The sequence below is a fragment of the Oxyura jamaicensis genome, chromosome 3, assembly GCF_011077185.1.
Source record: "Oxyura jamaicensis isolate SHBP4307 breed ruddy duck chromosome 3, BPBGC_Ojam_1.0, whole genome shotgun sequence".
NCBI lineage: Eukaryota > Metazoa > Chordata > Aves > Anseriformes > Anatidae > Oxyura > Oxyura jamaicensis.
Window position 1 is genome coordinate 97,571,379 of NC_048895.1, and position 5,805 is coordinate 97,577,183.

The window sequence follows — 5,805 nt, forward strand, 5'->3', positions numbered from 1 at the left end:
ACAAATGCATATTAAAAAAGGCCCACATTAGCAATTTCCTGATCTTTTAGTATTTAGATTGATGATACAGGACTCGTGCAACTCAACTATCTTTTTTGTGGATGAGACATAACTCCACTGATGCCAAGAGAGTTTGTATGGTATAAATGTGGTGCAGCACGAGAAAAATAAGATCTGCCTGCAAACCAGAGCCTCAGAATAAAACAGCATCATTCCTTTATGTAACATTAACTAGGCACCTGCTTAACAAGTTACAATAATTCTTGATAACTGGTATCGTTGTGGAATTCCTAATGTAGAGTATTTCTCCAAGTAGGCACATGATGTGTTTCTGCTGGTTTATGGCAAGAATATTTCTCTGAGAGCTACAGAATGCCATAGTTGAGAGAGACTAAAGGAGTGAAAATCTGTGGTGGTTTCACGCAGCCAGGCAGCTGAACTCCACCACAACCTCTCTCACTCCCCCTCCTCAAAGGGAAAGGGGGAGAAAAATACAATGAAAAGGGCTCAAGGGTTGAGATAAGGACAGGGAGATCACTCAACAGTTAACATGGGCGGCAGCTCCCCCCAGCCCCCCTGCTCCTGCGTGGGCTCTTCTCCATGGGCTGCAGCTCCGGCCTGGGGCCTGCTCCTGCGGGGGCTCTCCATGGGCCGCAGCCTCCTCCAGGCCACATCCACCTGCTCCACCGGGGGCTCCTCCACGGGCTGCAGCGTGGAGATCTGCTCCATGTGGGACCCATGGGCTGCAGGGGGACAGCCTGCTCCACCAGGGGCCTCTGCACAGGCCGCAGGGGAACTGCTGCTGCGTGCCTGGAGCACCTCCTGCCCTCCTGCTGCACTGACCTCTCCACAGGCTGCAGGGCTGCTTCTCTCACATTTTCTCACCCCTCTCCCAGATGCTGTTGTACAGTGTTGTTGTTTGGTTTCTTTTGTTTGTTTTTATATTTTCTTTTTTTGTTTTTCCCTTCCTTCAATCTGCTCTCCCAGAGGCCCACCCAGCACCTCTCCCTGGCCCAGCTCTGGCCAGTGGTGGATCCCTTTTGGAGCCGGCTGGAGCTGGCTCTGCTCTGACATGGGGCAGCTGCTGGGCTCTGCTCACAGAGGCCACTCCTGCAGCCCCCTGCTACCAAAACCTTGCCGTGTAAACCCAATACAAAGTCAGTGCTGTTCTGCTGCGCGCTTCTCATGAACAATGTGAGTTCACAGCGCACACCGGTGCTATGCTGGCTGACATCACCTGAAGATTTACCTATTGTGTTTAGAAGTGTGACCATAATTGGAGCTAAATTGTGCCTTGCTATCGTTACTCAAGTTGCATATATTGATAATGGGAAAAAGAAGCTTTCTTGGCACAGTGTGTCCATGGACACTGCTTAAAGAAAGAGAACTTGATTTTGTAGACCAGAGTTACTGATTACCATTTTTCACATTGTGTACTATATAACCCCAGGAGCAGATCTGAATCCAAGCTCACTACAGTGAAAAGAATCGCAGTTAAGAGAAAGTAGTAATAATAGTAATAACAAATATTAGATTATGTATTTTCTAGTTGTAAAGTTTCAGGAGTGGAAAAAGGGGCAATAACATGTATAATCCTGCATAAAAGAGAGTGCTATCAGAAAAGAAGGAACTTATTTTTAAATGTTCCTCCAAATAGCCTTCTTGTATTAGCACATCCTTTCAACTTGGGTCATGGCTGAATTAAGCTTCCTACACAGCCAGGTTGTCCTGTGGATATAAATACGTGCTCTAAGTCACATAAAAGCAATCCAATCCTATTTGCATTGTCACTCTATGATACAAAATGCTATAATGACCTCTTTTTTTGATGTCCAGTGCTATCTATAAGACAGGCTTAGGCCCTTTTGTTCTTAAGGAGGTCAGCTATTGCTTTGCTTTCTTAATGAGCTTCAGACATTCCCAGAGAGCCTTCTGATATCGCAGACATACTTAGCCCCAGGCAAGACACTTGTGGCCTCTGCCAACACCTAAGCTTTGCAGACATGTGACAGGTTATGCAACTGAACTGGCCTTTATATACTCGCAGGACGTTAGCATGTAAGGGGCTTACGAGGAGAAGAACACCAGGTGAGGAAAAAAATGTTTGCATATGTTGCTTCTTGGAGTACTTTGGCTCTGCAACAAAGCATATTAGATTTAATTTTCTGTTTCATTTGGAGGTCACTGTGTAAAAATCCTTGGGAATTAGTGATGTTTTATCTGTTCTAAAATTGCAGGGACTGAAGTTCTACGAATACTTAGAAATAATGGTTATTCCTCTACGGAGAATGACACCTGGGTATATAAGGTTGTTGCAGGTATGAAAATTCTGATTTTTTCTCCTTTTAATTAGATCTTTGAAATACCAGTATTTTTCTTGCTCAGACTGATTTTGTTTCAAATTATTGGATGACCAACCCAAGGGAACCCAGGCTTCTGGTGGGTTAACATTCATAACAACTCAGAGAAATCTTAATTAAGCCTCTGCTGAAAAGTAAATGAATTATGATAATTCATGATAATTGTTATCATGCTGGAATATCAAATGCAGAACACTGGACAAAGCTTGTATTTCTGCAGTACTTAAACTGAAATTCCTTCTCCCTCATTTTAGATTACTGCGTTTTTTGTGTGTGTGTGTTTGGGGCAGTGGGGAAGCTTTAATGGGAATGAGAATGATAGGGTTTCAAAGGAATTATGAGTTGTCAGTGAAACATTTCAATTGACTTCTATGATTATAATCACAGAAACATGGAATGGTTTGGGTTGGACAGATCCTTAAAGTTTATCTAATTCCAACTCCGCTACCATGGGCAGGGACACCTCCCACCAGACCAGGTTGCTCAAAGCCCCATCCAGCCTGGCCTTGAACACCTCCAGGGATGGGGCATCCACAGCTTCTCTGGGCAGCCTGTGCCAGTGCCTCAACACCCTCTGAGTGAAGAATTTCTTCTTTATGTCTAAGAACGTAAGGATCATAAAGAAAACTCAAAGAGTATTGACCTCTGGACCACTGACGGTCCAGAGTATTGATTGTTATTTAAAAAAATAAAGATACGGATAGAAAATATTTTAAATCAGCTTTTTTTTTTTTTCTTTTTTTTTTTTAATTGAGAATAAAACATCCATAGGAAAGATACTATAAAGTAGGGCATCTTCCTTATTGTATTCCATATTCTGATAATTACAGAATGTATGTTCTTTTGACAGACAATCTCCCAGCTGTTAACAATGCAATCTGCACTCAAACTCATAGCATTTGGTGGTTGAGAAGTGATAAGGCAGAGCTAAGGCTACTGTGTTTCAGTCCTAGCAACCAATTTCTTCCATGCATCCCTGCTTATCTTTCAATATCACCTGCTTATCATTCAATATCAATATCATAGTAATATTATTTCTTTCGTGTTTATTCTCCTGCTGAAGTAGTCACGCTGTCAGCCACATTTATCAAGGTCAGAGCACTGAGCTCTGGTTATCAAAGCTCAGACAGAAAGCATTACAGAATCTGGAAGTGAAAATCAGGCTCCTTGGAATTGGAGCTTTGTCAATCATTTCAGTGGTTCCCATGCATTGAGGGCAAGAGAAAGCTTAAAGAATGAAGTCTTTGTGTAAGGCTTAGTCATCATTTCATATAAGAAATGCCACAACTAGAAAGATACACAATATGTTTTAACTCACAGTGTCAATATGTGCAAGGATTTGTGTTTTACTCTGTGGGGAATCTATGCAAATGTGCTTCTGCTTCTTGGTCGGTGTATCACACACTTACTTGTATTAGGCAAACAACAGTAAATGATTTTTTTTTCTTATCGTTATTCAGATAATCAGTAAATAAATTTTATCTTTATTTGATTGGCATTTCTTGCTGCTTTTTCAGACTTGATGAAAAGCTAACCTGTGTTAAAACTTGTCTGCTTGGTCTAGTGCTACCTGTGGAGCTAATGAAAGACATTACTGACCCGTTGCTTTCCTGAATGAATAACTAACATTCAAGGGGGCATCACTGTATTAGGAGCTAATCTGTGGGAAGGAAGAGACCTTTCTATTTCACAGAACGAGAAAGTCTTTTCTCCTTTATTCCTAAGCCTCTAAGCTTGATTCAGCTCTCCCTCTCAGCCAAGTTGCCAGAGGAAACCCCATCACTGAAAATCAGTCACTGAAATCACTGAATTATAAATGAAAGAAAAATCAGATCAGAAATGTGTCCTTTGTCTTACAAAGTGATAAAAACAGAATCTTTCCAAAACATTTAACAGCTTGTGCCAAACACTCTTCAGCAGAAAGCAGAGCCATACTATATTAAATGACACGAAAAATTAAAAAACTGCCTTGTAGGTTCCAGAGACTTGCTTTTGTGTCACACTCAGCAGAATCAGTGTATAACTTGCCCTGTTTTCCCCATAGACTCAAGCTGCAGGAAAAATAGTTGTCAACTCATCGGACATACTGCTGCAACAGACTGCCTTGCTCCTGGGCATGTTTGGGATCAGTCTCTCCAGCTACAGCACGCACCAGCTGGCTCAACAGAAGAGACTTCCCATGACCCTTTAAGCTGTGTTGGGATGTGGCCCAAGAAATAAATGCTTGTGTCAGTAGTGCTGATGAGTAGCTTTTCTGTCTCCATTACCAGTGTGGAGGTAATGAGACACTTTGCAGCCTCGATTTCTACATGCTTCAACTTCTTACAAGTTGAAAGGATGGAAGAATACAGATTTCTTCAAGAAAGAAAAAAAAATAATGGACTAACTGAGGCATCAGATTTCCAAGAATTGTCTGTAAATACAACAGATTTCCTTTGTTATCCAGTGCATACATAAAGGGACATCTGAATGTATAAAATACAGTTAAAATCAGAGTAGTTGTAAGCAGATTGATGAGGATGCCATGCTTAGCATTGCCTTGCTACAGCTTTTGCACATTGACTCCTATACAAAGACTGGTTTTGAAAAGGAAAGTTGGAAGCAAAATATTCCTCATGGCAAGAGTTAAACCAGATAAAATACATCTCTCATAGACTACTTTTACTGTTATATCTAACTGAGATACGTTTACTTGGATTACAGAATTTGTGCACTGTAACCTTTACTATTGAATCTTAAACACCTTTTTGATGCCTCTTGTGTAGAAATGTTTGTGCATTGAAACACATGCTGATATCCTTGTGCAACAGCAGAGATGGCTGGAGGCTACACCATCAGTACTTTATTGGAAAGGAACCATGACACTAGACCAGATACCTTTGTAATCCTGTACAGAAACTCTCTAGAAAGGATCAGTAAAAATTTGGGGTTGGGTTTTGTTGTAGAGTTCAACATCTGGTCATTATTCCTCTGCAGAAACTCATCATTCCAAAATATACATTCTGATTAAAATAAAATAGCGACTGACCTTTTTTACCTCCTTTTCTCTTGTTTTCTTGTTCTGTTCACTCAATGTAATATCTTATTCAGGAATGTTCTGTTACTACTGGTTAGCATTTTGCAGCTGTTTCTGATGCTTTATGTAAACATGGCTTAGTAGGCTCTTCTGTACATATGTTATTGTTTGAAATCCTTTGTTCTCTGCTAATAAATGCATTTTTTTTTCAATGTTTAAAGTTCTTTCTTCTGTCAACAATAATTATATTCAACCACTAAGGGGCATCCTACACAGATGAATGTTTTGAAGTCTTCAGATTGTTCAGCTCAATTTTACAAACCACAAATTGAATAAGGTTGAAATTCTTACCTGTTCTTTTTAAAATTGTTCTGCTCCATGTTTTCCATTCTCACCGCCTCCAAGAGATGTCTCTCTTCTCCCCACAAC

The 5,805-nt window shown here is 40.7% G+C and overlaps 1 long non-coding RNA gene across 1 annotated transcript; it reads left to right on the forward strand.

Moving 5' to 3' along the window:
- Nucleotides 1-1,115: 1,115 nt before the first annotated feature.
- On the forward strand, nt 1,116-5,588 carry LOC118164214. The gene is made up of 2 exons (XR_004749375.1): nt 1,116-2,318; nt 4,405-5,588. It is a non-coding gene; the product is annotated as an uncharacterized LOC118164214 (long non-coding RNA).
- The last annotated feature ends 217 nt before the right edge of the window (nt 5,589-5,805 follow it).